Source organism: Natrix helvetica, assembly GCF_964273705.1.
Source record: "Natrix helvetica genome assembly, chromosome: Z".
In the NCBI taxonomy this organism is placed as follows: Eukaryota; Metazoa; Chordata; class Lepidosauria; order Squamata; family Natricidae; genus Natrix; species Natrix helvetica.
Window position 1 is genome coordinate 79443582 of NC_138554.1, and position 19371 is coordinate 79462952.

The window sequence follows — 19371 nt, forward strand, 5'->3', positions numbered from 1 at the left end:
TAGATGTTATTTTTGTGATCAGATTTTTATTTTATTCAGATCTTCTCTGAACTATCTGTACGACTGTTTTCATTTCCTCAGTAATTACGTAAATTACTGACGGTGTCACTATGGTCTGAAAGTGGCAAGAAGAGAGATCTGACACGTAATGACAGCCGCAGGACACATATGTCTTCCATAGGTTTTGCTGACCCAGCGAACGAGAGAAATTTAAGAGGCGCCGCCCGCAGGAACAACCCATGCAAAGAAAGAAAGCTCGCCACTGGTTGTCAATCTTGCGCATGCGTTTTCCTTTTATGGGCTCGCCTCCAACCGAGAAGATGCGCACGCGCGTCGCTGAAGGATTTTTCGCTGCAGCTGCCGAATCTCGTTGGTGACATTGCGGGCACTTGCTGGCGGAAAGCGTGAGGTCGATTTGCGGCCTGTTACATTTTGGGGAAAAAGATAGGATCCTGCAAGGGACAAACCCGTGAAGCCCGCTTCCTTTTCCCTTTGAGAAGCAGCTGAGTGCAAGGATAGCTCCCTCATCTTGCTGCACCGAGGACCCTTCGTGGCTTCGCCTAACCGGCTTGCTCTGAATCCCTAGTCTTTTCGTTCGGACGAAGCTGATCTTGGGCAAGAAAACTCAGAGCCGCTGGAGCTGGGTGAGAACCGGAATTGGGTAGGGAAGCTGGCAGCCTCTTCTGCCAGAAAGGTGGGCGGGGACCATTCACCTCCCTTGGGAGGAGGGTAGGCGGAAAAAGGGTTTCTGATGTCTTAGGACTTGTCGGAAGGGGTAGGCCTAAGTGCAGGAAGCTCTGGACCTATGTTGGACGTTTATGTGCTCGGACGTATCACGACACCCTGAATATTATTGCTCATTTTGAGACATAACTGTTATGATAGTTGATGAGATTCAGCCAGTTCGCCCCGGTTCAGCAAACCCGATACCTAACTTTTTATTGAGTTCTGAGAACCGGTTGGGGTAAAATCTCCAGTAAATCTCAAATTTTCATGTTAGCATATAAACAAACCACGGTTAAGTTAACTATGGGAAAGTCAAGCTACGTTCTCTGTCAGTAGAATGTTGCCTGGGATTCAAGGGTGTTTCACAGGATCTTTTTAGGAAGTATAGTTGGAGGGGGAGTCGGAGAAAAAGTTGAAAACTAGCCTGCTTGAATTTTCTCTTGTTGGCAAAAGAAACTGGGTCTTCTTCTGTTCTTTATAGCAAAAGATGAAAATTCAGGGTATTTACTGTACTGATATAACTTAATAGTCAGATAGTTAAATTTAGAAAATTCTGTTAATGATTAATATTGTTATGAGTAAACAACTTACATTCAGATCTCTTACAAGTAGTCTAAATAATGATGAATAACCCTTTAAAGAATTTCATAGGGAAAAAATAGATTGCTGCCCAAATATGATCTAAATATGCTCTAGGCATGTATTTAGAAATAGTGTTTGTGGGCAGAAGGTTATGTTTCAATAATGGTTTTTAGTGGTATTCCTTTCCATGCCTATTTCAAATTGAGAGCAGCATTTGCATTCTTAATCCTGTTAATTTTAGTATGCTGAATCAAGATTAAGTTTATCCAAAATTCTCTTAAAACCAGTGTGGAAAATTAATTATTGATTTCTTCAGGAATCAATTATGAGTTAAGCAAACTACTATAGTAGTGTTTTGATGCTCTTAAAATGGAGACAGAAAATATAGCATGAGTTATATGTAGGCAACCTCTGAAATTTTAAAACTACTGGCAGATGATATTGATGGTAAATTCTTAGCTAGTGTGGTAAAGGAAGTTAAGAGTTGTATATCAGCAACCTCTCAAATTTCCAGAGCTTCCTTATTTCTTACCATAAGTTTTGTGGGTGAGTACAGGTAGTCCTCTGCTTAAAACAGTTCGTTTAGTCATTGTTCCAAGTTACAACAGCATTGAAAAAAGTGACATGACCATTTTCCACAATTTTGAGCATTGTGGCATTCCCATGGTCACATGATCGAAATTCAAATATTTGGCAACTAACTCATGTTTATGACAGTTACAGTATCCTGGGGTCATGTGATCAACTTTTGCGACCTTCTGACAAGCAAAGTCAATGGGGAAGCCAGATTCACATAATAACCATCTTGTTAACTTAGTAACTGCAGTGATTAACTTAAAAACTATGGCAAGAAAGATAATAAAATGGGGTAAAACTCACTTAACAAATGTCGTAATAATATTTTGCCCTCAATTGTAGTCATAAGTCAAGGACTATTTATATCTGTCAGCTACATGATTTGAGTTCCAACAATGTATACAATATACAGTTATTCCAGAAATAAATGAAATGCGGATATTTATTTATTGAACAAAATTTATATGTTGCCTCATCAAATAATGCTAATTAAACTATAGCAATTATAAAACAACAGAAACATTTTTAGCCATTTTTTCTCATTGTCCTCTAGAACAGTAGTCTCGAACTGGTGATTCATGGACCACTGGTGGTCTGTGAGAAAATTATGGTGGTCCTCAGAAAAATTATTTGCATTTTTTATATTGCACTAAATCAGGGGTCCTCAAAGTACGGACCCTGGGCCGGATATGTGCAATGAATGTTTGTGTTGCTGCAGTGAGTCTCTCTCTTCTGGGTCTTTTTGTGCAGGTCAGAGGGGAGCAGAAATTTTGACTCGGGGGTCTGCTTCAGTGTCCTGGTGTAGGGCTTTGGGCGAAGGCTGGAGGGAAGTGCTGTTGGTAGAGACGAGCCAGAGGGCCTTGTTCCAGTGGGACTGTACCATGGCCTGGAACTGGCTGACCATCTCAGCCTGCTGAGTCTCCAGGTACCAGTACCTGGTACTGCAGTCCTGCAGGTCTTCCTTCTGCTTGGAAAGCCTATGCTCATAGTCCTCAGTGAGGTGCTTCTGCTGATTCTCCTTCTTGGTCAGATCCAATTTGAACTGAACCAGCTGTTTTGCCAACTTTTTCTCGTGGTGGCTGCTTAGTTCCAACAACTGCTTCCTCTTGGGGCCCCTAGGAGCTTGGGCAGGGAGTCAAGGAGTGGCTGGGAGGGGACGGATGAGTAGAAGCTGGCGAGATGCCCTTCGACATGAGTGACATTGAGTTGGCCATGCCCACCCAATCACATGACCACCTAACCACGCCCACCCACCCAGTCATTAAGCAGATCATCAAGGAAAAAAGGAGAGCTCTAATTCCATATAAAGCTTGTTGCAGTGAGCACAACCTAAAGGTTCTGTGAGCTGCTCGTAGCAAAGTCCAACAGACCACCAAGAGATGTGCTAACAATTATTGGCTGCAGCTTTGCTCTTGGATCCAGATAGCAGCTGAAACAGGCAACATCAAGGGGATGTACGATGGCATCAAGCAACTCTTAGGTCCAACACAGAAGAAATCTGCCCCTCTGAAGTCTGCTACAGGCGAGGTTATCCAGGACTGAGCATAGCAAATGGCATGCTGGGTGCAGCACTACTCTGAATTATATTTCAGATAAAATGTGGTAACTGAAGAAGCATTAAATAACATCGAGTGCCTCCCTGTTTTGGAAGAGCTTGACAGTGAACTAACTTTAGAAGAATTAAAGGCGGCCCTGGATTCCCTTGCCTCTGGCAAGGCACCCAGGAAAGATAACATCCCTGCTGAAGTTCTGAATTGCTGCGAAGAGAACATCCCCACCAGTGGTGGGTTTCAAATTTTTTTGGAACCTACTCTGTGGCTGTGGCCTCCTTTGTGGGAGTGGCTTGCCGGCCATGTAACTGGGTGGGAGTGGCTTGCTGGCCAAATTCAGAGAACACCAAAGGACCCCACAGTCCTCTCCCTCCTAATCTTTTTCCTTTTTGTCCTTCGACTTCTCCTCTTCCTCCTTTCTCCACAACCCCACTCCCTTCTAGCAGTGATGATGTTACCTAGTTTGGTAATGAAATGTCTGTAAGAAAACCACCAAGCTCAGAAAGCAGCAAGGATCCCACTATCCCCCACCTCCTCTTTCTCCCTTTCATTCTCCTTTTTGTCTTTTCTGCTCCTTCCCCCCCTCCCTTCTAACACTGATGATGTTACCTAGTTTGGTAATGAAATGTAAGAAAACCACCAAACTCAGAAAGCAGCAAGGATCCCACTATCCCCCACCTCCTCTTTCTACCTTTCATTCTCCTTTTTGTCCTTTCAACTCCTTCCCCCCACAACCCCACTCCCTTCTAGCACTGATGATGTTACCTAGTTTGGTAATGAAATGTCTGTAAGAAAACCACCAAGCTCAGAAAGCAGCAAGGATCCCACTATCCCCCACCTCCTCTTTCTCCCTTTCATTCTCCTTTTTGTCTTTTCTGCTCCTTTCCCCCTCCCACTCCCTTCTAGCACTGATGATGTTACCTAGTTTGGTAATGAAATGTCTGTAAGAAAGCCACCAAACTCAGAAAGCAGCAAGGATCCCACTATCCCCCACCTCCTCTTTCTCCCTTTCATTCTCCTTTTTGTCCTTTCTGCTCCTCCCCCCCCTTCTAGCAGTGATGATGTTACCTAGTTTGGTAATGAAATGTCTGTAAGAAAGCCACCAAACTCAGAAAGCAGCAAGGATCCCACTATCCCCCACCTCCTCTTTCTCCCTTTCATTCTCCATTTTGTCTTTTCTGCTCCCCCCCCCACTCCCTTCTAGCACTGATGATTTTACCTAGTTTGGTAATGAAATGTCTATAAGAAAACCACCAAGCTCAGAAAGCAGCAAGGATCCCACTATCCCCCACCTCCTCTTTCTCCCTTTCATTCTCCTTTTTGTCTTTTCTGCTCCCCCCCCCCCACTCCCTTCTAGCACTGATGATGTTACCTAGTTTGGTAATGAAATGTAAGAAAACTACCAAGCTCAGAAAGCAGCAAGGATCCCACTATCCCCCACCTCCTCTTTCTCCCTTTCATTCTCCTTTTTGTCATTTCTGCTCCTTCCCCCCCTCCCTTCTAGCACTGATGATGTTACCTAGTTTGGTAATGAAATGTAAGAAAACCACCAAGCTCAGAAAGCAGTAAGGATCCCACTATCCCCCACCTCCTCTTTCTCCCTTTCATTCTCCTTTTTGTCTTTTCTGCTCCTTCCCCCCCACTCCCTTCTAACACTGATGATGTTACCTAGTTTGGTAATGAAATGTAAGAAAACCACCAAGCTCAGAAAGCAGCAAGGATCCCACTATCCCCCACCTCCTCTTTCTCCCTTTCATTCTCCTTTTTGTCTTTTCTGCTCCTTCCCCCCACAACCCCACTCCCTTCTAGCACTGATGATGTTACCTAGTTTGGTAATGAAATGTCTGTAAGAAAACCACCAAGCTCAGAAAGCAGCAAGGATCCCACTATCCCCCACCTCCTCTTTTTCCCTTTCATTCTCCTTTTTGTCTTTTCTGCTCCTCCCCCCCCCCACTCCCTTCTAGCACTGATGATGTTACCTAGTTTGGTAATGAAATGTAAGAAAACCACCAAGCTCAGAAAGCAGCAAGGATCCCACTATCCCCCACCTCCTCTTTCTCCCTTTCATTCTCCTTTTTGTCCTTTCTGCTCCCCCCCCCCCTTCTAGCACTGATGATGTTACCTAGTTTGGTAATGAAATGTCTGTAAGAAAGCCACCAAACTCAGAAAGCAGCAAGGATCCCACTATCCCCCACCTCCTCTTTCTCCCTTTCATTCTCCATTTTGTCTTTTCTGCTCCCCCCCCCACTCCCTTCTAGCACTGATGATTTTACCTAGTTTGGTAATGAAATGTCTATAAGAAAACCACCAAGCTCAGAAAGCAGCAAGGATCCCACTATCCCCCACCTCCTCTTTCTCCCTTTCATTCTCCTTTTTGTCTTTTCTGCTCCCCCCCCCCCACTCCCTTCTAGCACTGATGATGTTACCTAGTTTGGTAATGAAATGTAAGAAAACTACCAAGCTCAGAAAGCAGCAAGGATCCCACTATCCCCCACCTCCTCTTTCTCCCTTTCATTCTCCTTTTTGTCATTTCTGCTCCTTCCCCCCCTCCCTTCTAGCACTGATGATGTTACCTAGTTTGGTAATGAAATGTAAGAAAACCACCAAGCTCAGAAAGCAGTAAGGATCCCACTATCCCCCACCTCCTCTTTCTCCCTTTCATTCTCCTTTTTGTCTTTTCTGCTCCTTCCCCCCCACTCCCTTCTAACACTGATGATGTTACCTAGTTTGGTAATGAAATGTAAGAAAACCACCAAGCTCAGAAAGCAGCAAGGATCCCACTATCCCCCACCTCCTCTTTCTCCCTTTCATTCTCCTTTTTGTCTTTTCTGCTCCTTCCCCCCACAACCCCACTCCCTTCTAGCACTGATGATGTTACCTAGTTTGGTAATGAAATGTCTGTAAGAAAACCACCAAGCTCAGAAAGCAGCAAGGATCCCACTATCCCCCACCTCCTCTTTTTCCCTTTCATTCTCCTTTTTGTCTTTTCTGCTCCTTCCCCCCCCCCACTCCCTTCTAGCACTGATGATGTTACCTAGTTTGGTAATGAAATGTAAGAAAACCACCAAGCTCAGAAAGCAGCAAGGATCCCACTATCCCCCACCTCCTCTTTCTCCCTTTCATTCTCCTTTTTGTCCTTTCTGCTCCTCCCCCCCCCCTTCTAGCACTGATGATGTTACCTAGTTTGGTAATGAAATGTCTGTAAGAAAACCACCAAGCTCAGAAAGTAGCAAGGATCCCACTATCCCCCACCTCCTCTTTCTCCCTTTCTCCTTTTTGTCCTTTCTCCTCCTTCCCCACCACCCCACCCCCTTCTAGCACTTCACCAGCTCAGGCGCGACCGGAGAAGTTTCTCTTCTCAGAAATGTCTTCAGTGGAGTGGTGGCAGCCTGAGCCTGCGTCCCTTTCAGGAGCTCCACTGAGGAAACTTCTCTGGTTGCGCCTGAGCTTTTGGAGCGCCGGCAAGCGCCGTCCCCTCGCCAGGGAGACAGTGAGTGAGGTGAATCGCATGGTTGCTCAGATCACACGGGCGCAGCCCGACCGGAGAAGTTTCTCTTCTCAGAAATGTCTTCTCGGGCTGTGCCCGTGTGATCTGAGCAACCACGTGATTCACCTTACTCACTATCTCCCTGGCGACGGGACGGCGCTTGCCTGCGCTCCACCAGCTTGGTCGCGACCGGAGAAGTTTCCTCAGTGGAGCTCCTGAAAGGGATGCAGGCTGCCACCACTCCACTGAAGACATTTCTGAGAAGAGAAACTTCTCTGGTCGCGCCCGAGCTGGTGGAGCGCAGGCAAGCGCCGTCCCGTGACAGGAACTTACTTCCGGGTTCATTGACCAACCGGATCGCGTGATCCGGTGCGATCCGGCAGAAACCCACCACTGATCCCTACTGAACTGCATGAAATCTTCTGTCTTTGTTGGAGGGAAGGTAGAGTACCGCAGGACATGAAGGATGCAAATATCATCACACTGTATAAGAACAAAGGCTACAGAGGTGACTGTAACAACTACCGTGGCATCTCTCTTCTTAGTATTGTAGGGAAGCTGCTTGCCTGTGTTGTACTGAAGAGATTCCAGTAGCTTGCAGAGAGAATCTATCCAGAATAACAGTGTGGATTCCAAGCCAACAGATCCACTACTGATATAGTATTTTCCCTTAGACATTTGCAGGAGAAGTGCAGGGAACAAAGACAGCCACTTTTCACTAGTAGGAACGGCCTTTATAAAATCTCCCCAAGATTGGATGTCCATCTCACTCCTCAAGATCGTCAGGTCCTGCTTACCCCCTAATTCTCTATAAATGGCAATTCTTATTGTTCAATGTTCATTACAATTCCTTTAATCTACTATATAGAATAAGAATCAGTGTACATCTCACTTCGTTCACCATCTTAGAAGTTCTATATATGTCCATGTTTCGTATATTTTGGCCCATGCTTAATTGTCCTCCTATTGTCATATTCAATCAATTAGCAACTTAGTTTAATTATCATTTATAAAAGTGAATCTTTTGTCCCACTTCTCTATTCCTGCCTTCTCCTTTTTCTTTGTTTTGACACGTCCACCTTTATGACTTGGTTAATTAAAACTTCCCACACAGGCAAGGCTAGGTTATCAGTTGTCAATGAGAAAATAATCTCCGTCAATGAGAAAATGATCTTTCTCTGTTGTTGCATTCCACCTCTTATTAATTAGAGTTGCTTAAGATATATTAGTTGGAAGACATTCAGACAAAGTAATTCCTTTGGAGTGTTCGGTTTCAATTTCAAATCCAAACCAAGTGCAAATAATATTAATAGGCATATCTGGATTTTGGCAAAAGGAAAGAAAGGAAAATGGAGGGTTGAAACACTAGCCCACCTAAAAAGACATTTGTTTGAAACATTTCGGACAGATTGTCTTTCAACTAATATATCCTAAGCAACTCTAATTAATAAGAGGCAGAATACAGGTGTTTCATCTCGACCTCACCCTCCTGTTCAGTTGCTTTGGCTGGAAGCCAGCTTCTTGTGCAGCCATGTTGCCATGCTGCTGCTCTTACTCCAATTCAGAGGGCAAATCTCTGACCTGCAAGCGACCTGTTGCCTCCCCCTGGGTCTGATGAGACGCTGCCCCTTCTTCGCCCTCCCTCCAGGGGGGTTCTGATCCAAAAAAGATCCCTGGAGTTGGTTTGTCAGACTGGGTTCATGTGAGGCTCTTCAGAGCTCACATCCCCCACGTCTCTCCAGCTGGAGAACTTCCTGAACCTAAACCAAGATATGGAAAAATGGAGAGGAAACATGAAATATACTTACGATCTAAAGACAGAATCACGAGGTGGGGGCATGTAAGGATGCATAATTATATAAATATCATGATGAAAATAGCTGGGCATTGTGACCATTTCAGCCAAAATGAAGCTGGGGTCGCATCCTACCACACACTTCCCTGCGACCGATTCGCTCTCACAGGGAAGGACTCCTCCGGGTGCCGTCCACTAAGCAATGCCAACGGGCGGCGCCTAGGAGTAGAGCCTTCTCTGTGATGGGCCCAACCCTCTGGAATGACCTCCCCCCCCCCCGATATCAGAACCACCACCGACTTCCGTTCCTTTCGACAAAAACTGAAGACTCACCTGTTCCGTTTAGCTGGCCTGGCCCATTTATAGTTTTATTCTACCTCCTGGCAGATATTTTAATTGGGTATTTTTAGGGTATTTAAATATTGCTTTTAACTACTTTACTTCAGATATGTACAGTTTCTTATTGCCTCCTCTTTGTGTTTGTATTTATTTGTTGATGTGTTTTTATTTGACTGTACACCGCCCCGAGTCCCTTTGGGGAGAGGGGGCGGTATAAAAATCTAAATAAAAGTAAAGTAAAGTAAAGGGGTGGGCGTTTAACAGCACTATGACTATATATGTATACTTTCTTTTTTTTTTTAAAAAAAAGGAGGAAGATATATATTAAAATTAAATATGTACATGAATATTGAAAAGGAATTATAAATACCATCAATATAAAATGGAGCTCGCTGAGAAGCTGAAATACACCAAGTAAATGAGATGAAGAGTGTGAAGTAGAGGGTAGATGTAAAGGAAGAAGAGAGGGATAGAAGAGAGGCCAGGTGGGGGAGAGGAGGAGAGAAAGAAGGAGTGGCAAGGGGAGAGAGGAGAAGGAGAGAGGAAGGGGAAGTAGAGAAGAGAAGGGAAGAAAGGAGGTAGGGAGGCAGAGAGAGAGGGAGAAGAAAGTGATGGATAACGTACAAATATGGTGTATGGAGAGCAGAAGAAGCAATAATTGTTTTTGGGAGTTGATGACAAGAAAAAGTGATATAAACATTTAATAATTCAATACGATGTTGGCTATGTAATAGTATACATGTGGTTATATGTTATAAAAATGAAAAAATAAAAAACTTTATATATAAAGAAAAGATCATCAGGTCCTTTCATGAGGAAATAGGGCGTTGGTACTTACCTGAGACGCCTCTTCTCCTAGGGTGGAGGCAGCATCCAGACTGGGTTAACCTTCATCCAATCATATTGAGGACTGGGTCTTGTAACAAATTTCAAACTCCGCCCCTTGTTGCTAGGTAGACCCAGCTTTTGACGAAGAAATGTAATAGACCCAGTGCGTTATCGCCTTTAAATAGCACATACCTGTACCCTTTCCACCATGACTTGCCGACTCCATAAGGCACACCCATTCCTTGACAGAACCAACACGACATTTTTTTTTAATTCAACATGTAACAACCAGAACAACATGGAATAACCAGAAAGAAACCATGACACGTATTAAAAAGTAAAGAACCACACATTCCTACCAGGGAGGGGCTGGATGCTGCCTCCACCCTAGGAGAAGAGGCGTCTCAGGTAAGTACCAACGCCCTTTCTCCCTAGTGGTGGAGGCAGCATCCAGACTGGGACGTACCAAAGCCTAGGTGTCCCAGGGTGGGTCTAGGACTGTGATAAGGAAGCATCAGCCCCAACCACCGATTGCAGCACCCTGCGACCAAATGCCGCCTCCGCTGATGCAAACGAATCCATTTTGTAATGTTTAATAAATGCATTGGGTGTAGCCCAAGTGGCTGCTCTGCAGATTTCCTGCAGGGACGCCTGAGCCGCCCATGCAGCTGATGTTGAAGCGCTTCTGGTAGAATGCGCTGTGACCCTGGCAGGCGCTGGAAGAGATTGAGACTGGTAGGCCGTTGAGATGCAGGCCTTTAACCACCTGCCTATGGTAGGGGCCGAGACCTTGTTGCCCAGCGAAGTGGGCTGAAATGAGACAAACGGCATCGGATTTCCGAGTTGCAGCTGTACGTTGTAAGTAGATCTCGAGGGCCCTCCTGACGTCCAAAGTGTGCCACTTGTGTTCCAGAGGGTGGGTCGGATGGGGACAGAAGTCGGGGAGAACAACCTCCTGAGTCCTATGGAAGCAGGAGCACACCTTTGGGACGAAGGAGGGGTCCAGGCGCAAGACCACCCGGTCTGTATGGAAAACGCCCAGTTCTTTCCTGGACGAAAGAGCCTGCAACTCCGAAATGCGACGAGCTGAAGTTATGGCCACCAGAAAGGATACCTTTAGAGATAGAAACCTGAGTGACACCTCCTGCAGGGGTTCAAAAGGAGCCTTGGTCAAGGCTTCAAGGACCTTGGTCAAATCCCAGGAAGGGTATCTATGGACTGCAGGGGGCTTAAGATTGGATGCCCCCCTGAGGAAACTACGTACCATGGGCAGCTGAGCCAGGGAAGGGGACCCCTTGCAAGCGAAAACTGATGAAATGGCTGCCACTTGTCTTCGGATGGTGTTTGGTGCCAGCCCCTTATCCAACCCTTCCTGTAGGAACTCTAATAGCTGTAGTATCGTGACCTTGATTGGGTCCAAGGCCTTACCCGCACACCAAGAACAGAAAATTCTCCAGGTAGCATTGTATATTCTATCTGTGGACGGGCACCTGGCGGCCTGAATAGTTGCAATAACCTTGGGAGAGAAACTGTCACTCCTCAGGATGCCCCACTCAAACGCCAGGCGGTCAACTGAAACCACTGCGGGTCTGGATGTTCCAGTGACCCCTGACGGAGCGATATCCTGTCCCGAGGTATTCTCCAGGGCCTGTCCACTGAAAGAGTTCGCAGATCGGCGAACCAAGTCCTGCGAGGCCAGTATGGAGCTACCAACACCACCTCGGCCTTCTCCCTCAGGACCTTCTGAATGACCCTGGGCAAAAGGGGTAGAGGCGGGAAGGCATATAGGAGGCCCGTAGACCATGAGCACCTCAGGGCATCCACCCCCTCTGACCGATACGCCGGGTACCGGGAGAAAAACCTGGGAAGGTGGCTGTTCTGTGGGGTGGCAAAGAGGTCTATCACAGGCACGCCAAACCTGTCCACAATGTCCTGGAAAATTGAGGGGTGGAGTTGCCACTCGGCATTGTCCAGAGTCTCGCGACTGAGCCAGTCTGCCTGTACATTGTCCACCCCAGAGATGTGTTCCGCGGTGAGGGACAACAAGTGTTTTTCCGCCCAAAGGCCCAGTCTCATGGCTTCGTCCATGAGGACTCGAGATTTGGTGCCCCCCTGACGGTTTATGTGAGCCTTTGCTGATACGTTGTCCGAGAGCACCAACACATGTTTTCCCGTCACCCCTGGGAGGAACTGACGGAGTGCCAGATGGACCGCCCTCAACTCTAGCCAGTTGATATTGTGTGTTCTGGCTTCCTGGTCCCACTGGCCCTGCGCTACCTGCGTTTGGATGGATGGCAACCGACTAAAACTCAACCCTTCCAAGACGGAGTGGCTGTGGCTTCCGGCCCCCCGGTTCAACCAGGTGCTTCCATCTCTGGCCATTGGGGGCGTGCAACTAGCCCCCATGGAACAGGTGCGCAATTTGGGCGTCGTCCTAGATGCCCGGCTGTCCATGGATGACCATGTAACAGCCGTGGCAAGGGGGGCGTTCCATCAGGTCCGCCTGATGCGCCAATTGCGCCCCTTATTGGACCGGGATGCCCTACGCACAGTCACCCATGCGCTAGTGACGTCTCGCCTGGACTACTGCAATGCTCTCTACATGGGGCTTCCCTTGAGATGCACTCGGAGACTACAGTTGGTCCAGAACGCGGCCGCGCGGGTGATTATGGGGAGGTCTAGATACTCCCCTGTAACACCTCTCCTGCGCGAGCTGCACTGGCTTCCTGTGGTCTACCGAGTGCGTTTCAAGGTTTTGATTATGATCTTTAAAGCGCTTCATGGCATAGGACCTAGTTACATGCAGGATCGCATCCTGTCCCACACATCCCTACGACCAATTCGCTCACACAGAGAGGGACTTCTCCGGGTGCCGTCCGCCAAACAGTGTCGGGGGGCGACATCCAGGAGCAGAGCCTTCTCTGTGATGGGCCCAGCCCTGTGGAATGACCTCCCCCGTGACATCAGGATTATTTCCGATCTCCGCTCCTTCCGTGTACAGTTGAAGACCCACCTCTTTCAATTATCCGGCCTGGCTCAACCGTAATTTTTTCATATTCCTCCTGACTGTCTTTTTTAAATTTTACATTTTTATTGTATATTGGGTTTTTATTAAACAGGGCATGTTAATGGTTTTAATTTGTCTAAATGTTTTAATCTATTACCTCCTCCGTGCATGTATGTTTGTGTATATATGTATGTTTATATATGTCTTAGTGTACGCCGCCCCAAGTCCTGCCCGGAAAGGGAGCGGCTAATAAATCCAAATTTATTATTTATTATTATTGTTTGGAAGGTCGCACCCCAGCCGAAGAGGCTGGCATCCGTGGTAACAGTTAGGAAGTCCTGATCCTTGAAAAGAAGACCTTTTGAAAGTGCTGGAGACGTCCACCAACCGAGCGAACGCTTGACCTCCGCCGGGACCAGGACCTTGGCCAGGGAGCAGCTCACGAGTTTCCTCTGAAACGGCAAGAGGAACCATTGTAGGCGTCGTGAGTGTAACCGAGCCCACAGGACAATTCCAATGGCTGACACCATGGTACCCAGCAATTTAGATAGAGAAGCCAAGGAGCACCTGTGTGCTATGGCCGCCTGGCCTGCTAAGGCTCTAATATTGTCCTGCCTCTCACGAGACAAGTACACCTGGCATACCTCTGTATCAATCAACGCTCCCAAGTGCACCAACCTGGTGGACGGATGTAGATTACTCTTGGGTACATTGATGGAAAAACCGTGTTCCTGAAGTGCCTGCATAGTGGACGCAAGGTCCCTTCGTGCCTGACGTGGGGATGAAGACTGGATAAGTATATCATCCAGGTAGGCCTGGAGGCGAATAGGAACTTCCCTGAGAGCTGCAATCAAGGCAGCCAGGATCTTTGTAAAGACCCGAGGAGCTGAGGATAGACCAAAGGGGAGGGCAGTGTATTGAAAATGATGACCTGAATACTCAAAACGAAGGAACTGCCTATGCTGTGGTAAAATAGGGACATGGAGGTAGGCCTCCGTTAAGTCAATGGAACACAACCAGTCTCCCTGTCTGATGGAGTTCAGAATAGTATGTAAGGAATGCATTTTAAAACGCTTGTAACAAATAAACCGGTTTAATCTTTTAAGATCCAAAATAGCTCTCCAGCCCCCCGAGGCCTTTGGAATGACAAAGAGGATGGAATAAAACCCCAGCCCGCGTTCATCGGTTGGAACCGGTTGTATGGCCGAAATGTCAAGTAGATGTTGGATGGCCTCCAACATGAGACGCCTGCGAGCTGGGTTGGAGGAAACTGGGCAGGCCCTGTAGGAACTGGGGGGGGTTGGAGATAAACTCAAGGGCAAGCCCTTGCCTAACTGTGGTTCTGACCCATTTGTCAGAGGTAGTAGCCTCCCAAACGTGGGCAAACCTGGCTAACCTACCTCCGATGGGGCAACTGGATGCGGGGGGTCTAGGTTCTACGATAGTAGCGACCCCCCCTCCTCGAAAGGGCCGCCTGGCAGATTTTCCCCGTTGGAAACGGTCAGGTTCAGACCTCTGCCTGGGGGCATAGCCTCCCCTATACCCTTGGGTCCCATAGTCCGCCCCCCGAAAGAAGGAACCATATTCCTGGTTCCGAAATGACGAACCGGGTTCCTGGCTCCGAAAGGAGGAGCGCCTGTAATAAGGTGACTGGCGGTTGAAGCCCTTCTTTGGGGCAGAGGGAAGGACCTTCCTTTTTTCTTTATTTTCGATCAGGAAGGGCTCCAAGGCGTCCCCGAAAAGAGACCCCCCCTTGAAGGGGGCAGAAGCCAGCTTCCACTTGTGGCGAGCATCGGCCTGCCACTGACGAAGCCACAGCAATCTCCTGGAAGCCACAGATGAGGCCATGGCCCTGGCCGCGAACCTGGCGGAGGTTAGGGTAGCATCAGACGCAAATTGAATTGCAGCCACCAGCTTGGCAACGTCCTGGTGGGCCCTGACATCAGAGACAGGGATGTGCTGCCGCAGTTCTTGGAGCCACAGTAGACAAGGAGGATAAAGAAGGAAGCTGTAGTGGCAGCTTTTACCGCCCAGGCAGCCGCCTGATGACCCCTTTGTAGGGTCAGGTCTGCTTTCTTCTCTGGTTTGAGGACGTCTTCCGGAGCCCCTGGCATGTGTGCCAGTGTGTATAGGGCGATCACCGGAGCGTCAATAGGAGGAACCGCAAGGAACTGGGCTAGCTCGTTGGCAACATTAAAGAATTTCCTATCAGTGGCCGATGGGTTAGGCCCTGAGGTAGGGGTAGCCCACTGTTTCTGGATTGTGTCCACAAAAACTTTAGGCATTGGAATGGTGTCAGTCGGGGGCGCTTGTTCTGCATACAAGGACTCTGCAGACACGGTCGTAAGTCGAGGCGCGGTCACTGTGGGTTGAGGACCTATCTTGGAAGCCGCCTTGGTCTTGTAGAGTAGAGAAGGGAACAAGGCAGGAGGGAAAAGTCCAGAGAAGGATTTCTGATCAGATTCCCTGCCCTCATCTTCAGATAACTCTGCCTCCCGTAGTTCACCATCCTCAGACTCTGAGGATTGGTTCATGTCCTCCAAATCAGACGCCACAGCCTCAGTAGAGAGAGGAGCCTGGGCTGGAACAGGTGGAATAGTGGAGGAGGTAGGCATTTGCCTGAGCGCAAAGTTCTGTTGCTGCTGGAAGCTGGCCGAGATGCCTTGAGAAATAGCAGAGGCAATAATCTCTTGAAAGTTTGGCAAGAGCATGGGAGCATAGCCTCCTTGTGGCTGGTTTAAAGGATTGGAGGTGGAGGGTAAAGAATCCATCCTCTGTACCATTGGTGGTAATTCAACCCCACTGCCAGCCATGGGAGTTAGTGGTGTTTGAGCTGATCCCCAAATGTTAGAAACGTCTATGGGGAATATAGGGTTAACAGGGTTGTCCCTATACAGTCTGTCCCCAGGGGAGAGCAGGAGAGATAATTGACCCTGATTCTGGATTGGCTTGTCAAAAGCCTTGGGAGAAGAATTCTTTTTATGGGCTTTGTTTTCTTTTTGTTTCTCATTGCTGGCTGGCTTTTTTGATTTTTTAACATTGTCTGCCTTAACAGACTTCTTTTTGTTGCCAGTGCTGGAACCCTTGTCTCCAACAGTGACTGGCTGAGGAGGAGAGTTTGGTTTAGAAGCTGTCTCTCCTGTCAGTGAAGCCTGAGGTTCAGCTGCAGCTTCTGCTGTCAAATTGAGCGGTTGCGAGCTGACGGTAGCCATTTTGAAGTCACTGACAGCTGTTCAAAAATGGCGCTTCGCACTCTTTTTAAACTGCCACTATCCCCCTTGTCTTCTGCCTGGTAACAGGCTTACAAGCAGCTTTCTCTGGCTCTTTAAGCACTGTTTAAGCTGTCCTTTAATCTCTTTAGTCCCCCGGGTCGCTCCGCGGTTGATTTAAAGGCTTCAAAGTCAATTAGGAAGCTAAAAATAGCCGCAGTTCACCGCTCAACTGTTAAAGGAGCAGCGGAGCGTTTCCTGGCTTTTACAAGGGCTGGCTTTAAAGTTACAGTCTCAGTTTGACGCGCAGCCTTTGAGGTGAAAGGGAAGGGCTTCCACAAACCTTGCAGGTTCCACGGTGTTACAGGGGAGCCAGGATCTTGTCAGCAATTCAGTCCCCTTTGACAGCTGTCAGCCTACACGCCCTGACAGGGCTTAGAGGCTCTGACCATACAGCCCGGTCGCAAGGACCTTTAGCCCGGTCGTTCTGCTCAGCCAAGCAGGCGCTAATAGACCAATTTTCACCAATTTAGATTCTGACAGGTGTAGATGTGATTTTAACACGGATCAAAGCGATAACGCAGCTGTCCTCTTGATTAGACTGAGTCAAAAGCTGGGTCTACCTAGCAACAAGGGGCGGAGTTTGAAATTCGTTACAAGACCCAGTCCTCAATATGATTGGATGAAGGTTAACCCAGTCTGGATGCTGCCTCCACCACTAGGGAGAAGAAGGACACTGTTGTCTTTGATGGCTTAACATCAAATTCCTTTGACATTTGAAGTGGAGTGAAGCAGGGCTGTGTCCTCGCGCCAACTCTATTTGGGATCTTTTTTGCTGTCATGCTGAAACATGCTTTTGGAACTGCAACAGAAGGTATTTATCTCTGGACCAAATCAGACAGAAAACTCTTTAATCTCTCTAGATTGAGAGCAAAGTTTAAAGTCCATCTGAAATGCTTACAGGATTTTGTTTTCTCTGACAATGCTGCTGTTACTGCTCAATCTGACGAAGACCTTCAACGACTTATGGACTGTTTTAGCAAGGCCTGCCAAGACTTTGGACTAACAATCAGCCTGAAAAAAACACAAGTTATGGGTCAGGATGTGGATTCACTTCCCTATATTACAATCTGCACAAGAACTGGAGGTCATCCATGACTTTGTGTATCTCTGCTCAACTATCTCTGACACTCTCTCTTTAGATACTGAGCCGAATAAACGCATTGGTAAAGCGGCTACCACATTTTCCAGACTTAGAGAATGGCTTAATAAGAAGCTGACAGAGCATACAAAGATCCAGGTCTATAGACCCTTCGTCCTGTGAACACTCTTGTACTACAGTGAGTCTTGGATCCTTTATGCACAGAAGGAGAGAAAGTTGAACACCTTTCATATGTGCTGTCTCCAACGTATTCTTAACATCATCTGGCATGACAAAGTTCCACATAACACAGTCTTGGAACGTGCTGGAATTTCTAGCATGTATACACTATTGAAACAGCAACATCTACGCTAGCTTAGGCATGTCGTGAGAATGGCTGGTGGTCGGATTCCAAAAGATCTCCTGTATGGAGAATTAGTGCAGGGAAAGTGCCCCACAGCTGCGATATAAGGATATCTGCAAGAGGAATCTAAAGGCCTTGGGAATGGACATTAACAGCTGGGAAACCTTGACCTTGGTTTGGAGGCTAAAGACGCAGCATGGCCTTCTCCAATTTGAAGAGACACTTGTTTAGCAGGCTGAGCAAAGAGGCAGTCCCAAAACCAGCTAATCTGGGGGCTGGGCAGGGGACAGAATGTATCTGCCCTCAGTGTGGAAGGGATTGCTGCTCCTGAATTGGCCTTTTTAGCCATATCAGATGCTGTGTTAGGACCTTTTTCCAGAGCATTACGCCATAGTCTGTTGAGACTGAAGGATGTCAATATATATTAGTGGTCCAGAGGATTTAAAATTATGAATTTAGAGGTCCCTGAAGTCCAAAAGATTGGTGATCCCTGCTTTAGAAAACAGTAGTTTAATTGTAGATTCCATTGTGGGCTACTTTAGTGTTTTAGTATCAGATACAAAACCACTATTGCTATTTCATTGACTCTAGGTTGCTTACAAAAATAACCCAATATGAAAAGAGTAGAAAAAATAACTCCCCCCCCCCCACAACAACAAGCAATCAAACAAGCCATGTAATGAGTTCCATCCCACTTTGAGTTCCCCAGGCCTGGTGACAAAACCAGGTCAGGGGCTTGTAAAAGAGTGTTAAAGTGGAGGCCAGTCTAATTTCTGTAGGGATGATGTTGCAAAAGTGGGAGTCATCACAGAGAAGCCCTTCTGCATCCCTCCAGATATATATTCTTAGGGAACCCACAACATTCTCTGCATCCTTATGTGGTGGGTCAGATGGATCTAAAACTGGGAAGAGATGGTCCTTCAGATAATCTGGTCCCAAGCTAAGTTTTAAACCAGCACTTTGAATTGCACCCAGAAGCAAATCACAGCTCTTGTAGAAGTGATACTTGTGCACATCTGGGTCTGCACAAAACCATGTGGGCCATCTTGAACCATTTGGAACTTCTGAATGCTTTTCAAGATGCATATTGTAATAATCAAGTCAGGAGATGACTAGGGCATGAGTGAGTGTGAGTAGGGTTTGTTGGTCCAGGAAAGGGCATAACTGGTGCACAACCCATAGACTTGATTATTACAATATGCATCTTGAAAAGACCCTCGTGGCTACAATTGCTACCTGCTCCTTAAGCAGGAATTGTGAGTCCAGGAGAAACTCCACATTATGCACTGGGTCTCTTTGGAGCACTGCCACCACATCCAAGACCAGAGATGGCAATTCTGCATGGACCAAAGAACCAGAGGTGACATTCAACTAGATGTCACTCATAGCCACGCCCACTCAGTCACAGGACCACCACCATCAAACCACACCCACAGAACCCAGTAGGAAAAAATGTGTGTATGAACACGAGAAGGGCTCATAGTGAATGCTGTGGCAGAGAGAAGCTGAACTTTTCTTCCTTCATTCACATCAGAGCTGCTGCTACCTTTATGGTCTCTCCCTGCCCACTCTCTTCCAGGGGGTCAAAGTACCTTAAAGAGACAGGTTGCAGTAGCTCTGTTGTGAATGGAGGGAGAAAAGTTCAGATTCTCTCTGCCACAGAATTCAATGTTAACTGCAGCAGAGAGAATCCGAACTTTTTTCCCTCCATTCACAGCACAGCTTCTGCTCCTTTATGGTCCCCTGTCCCCCTCCCTCCCATGGACT

General features: G+C 47.2%; 1 protein-coding gene across 1 annotated transcript in view; it reads left to right on the forward strand.

The window, feature by feature from the left end:
• Positions 1-310: 310 nt before the first annotated feature.
• The window catches only part of LRRFIP2 (LRR binding FLII interacting protein 2), a 196214-nt gene continuing 177153 nt past the window's right edge, over positions 311-19371 (forward strand). Inside the window, exon 1 of the mRNA XM_081932888.1 lies at positions 311-644. The gene's annotated coding sequence lies outside the window, so the exon portion shown is untranslated. The remainder of the gene's footprint in view (positions 645-19371) is intronic.